The sequence below is a fragment of the Melozone crissalis genome, unplaced genomic scaffold (genome assembly GCF_028551555.1).
Source record: "Melozone crissalis strain CALT ecotype California unplaced genomic scaffold, PUWL_Pcris_2 ptg000073l_1, whole genome shotgun sequence".
Classification (NCBI taxonomy): Eukaryota; Metazoa; Chordata; class Aves; order Passeriformes; family Passerellidae; genus Melozone; species Melozone crissalis.
The window spans coordinates 2254788-2256496 of NW_026535850.1; the positions used below are offsets into that span (position 1 = coordinate 2254788).

A 1709-nucleotide genomic window follows, 5' to 3' on the forward strand; every position below is an offset into this window, starting at 1 on the left:
TTTGCTCATTTTGCCATCTAAGATGTAGAGCTTTATTTGGGACTAATGGGGCAATGCAAGAGCCAAGAAGTGTTTCTGGGTATTAGTAAAAAAGACAAAATAACATCTGAAGCTGCATTTAAGTCAAATTCTTTTAAGTTTAGTGGTGTTTCAGTCTCTTTAGTCTACTGGAATTTATGGTTTGATTTTGAATTGGAGAACTTTTTTGTTTAGAGTAATGTGACTTGATCAATATTTGGCTAAGATTATATCTAGCCAAATATTATCTATCTATCTATCTATCTATCTATCTATCTATCTAATCTTATCTATCTATCTAATCTAATCTAATCTATCTAATCTAACTTGAATGACAGCAAAATGTCTGCTTATCATACCTGGGTACAAATGAAAATTAATATCTGTCCCTTCTCCAGACTTCATGATGATATTTCTTGCATTTTTCTAGATTTCAGCTCTTACCATACAGAGAGATGAAAAAGATGATGTCATAAAAGACATCAAGGCTCAGCTGCAGACGTCACAAAATAAGATTGCTGACTTAATGGAAGCAAAATGTAAGAATGTTCTGCCTCCTGTGTTTAAATGTAATTGTTTATAGAATTGAAATGTAATTGTTTATGAATCTTTATTTATTATATGTAATTGTTTATAGAAGCATAGGAAACAGGGCCATGATAGTCTTATTCTGTTGCTGGTTGGCAGCAGAATTTTGGGGCCTTGAGGGCCTTATTTTTGTTTGGAACAGGAGCTGCTCATGTGGGAGCAGGACTGGCAGGGCAGTTTTAAGGGTGAGTCAAGCAGTGAGAGCTTTAGAAAATTACAAGGGAAAAATATGTTGCTTCAGTTTTGCAAATTTACAGTCAGGCAGATGTCACTGAGGAAACTTACTTTTCAGGACTTGATTGCCAATACTTTTAAGCCATCCATATTCAAATTTTATATATTATTTTATAGTATATGATGTCAGTACCATTAGTCTTTGTTACATTCTTTAAATGTATGTAATTTTCCATTTTTAGCAGCATTTTTTAGTAAATAATCCTATTTTTAAAAATATAAACATCTTTTTTTGCTTAGTACATAATGAAGAAATGTTAAAGGAATCCCAGGGCAGTAAAGAACATTTGAGGGCAGAGCTGGAAGAGGCTAAAATTTCATTGCAAAAGGCAGAGGTACCCCTTGCTTATAGTTTTACAGTACAAATAGACTAGATGAGTATTTGCATAAGTAATTATGGATACTTTAGACATGAAACAGCTGTAGATCTTTGTTGCAAAACATGTTTAGAAATGATATCATGTCTTGAAGGTTACTCAGAAGAACTTGGAAACTGAATTCCAGACTACAGTGAAAACATTAATTCAGGTCACTGGAGAAAAGGAAGAGCAGGAGGAAGAATGTAAAAAAATGAAGGCTTTGCTTGCAGCCCTGACAGAGGAGTTTGAGACTTCTGTTGCCAATTTGAAAAGCTTGCTGCAAGAAGAACAAAATAGGTAAATTAATGAGTTTAAATTCCAAGAGTGATCTTACAGGTTGCAGTCTATGACGAAATCAATAACAATTGGAAATGAAGCTGAAATTTTTTTCACACAGTGGTCTAAATGCAGAGAATTTAATGTATTTTTTTTGTTTGTGATAGTTGATACTGTATAAAAAGTAATCTTTTGCCCCCTCCAACTTTCATAATTCTGTCTTTAAGAAATACA

At 33.2% G+C, this 1709-nt stretch overlaps 1 long non-coding RNA gene across 1 annotated transcript; it reads left to right on the forward strand.

Annotated features, from left to right (window-relative positions):
• Window positions 1-462: 462 nt before the first annotated feature.
• Window positions 463-1422, forward strand: LOC128946032 (uncharacterized). Its single transcript, XR_008483930.1, has 3 exons — window positions 463-557; window positions 1081-1175; window positions 1312-1422. It is a non-coding gene; the product is annotated as an uncharacterized LOC128946032 (long non-coding RNA).
• The last annotated feature ends 287 nt before the right edge of the window (window positions 1423-1709 follow it).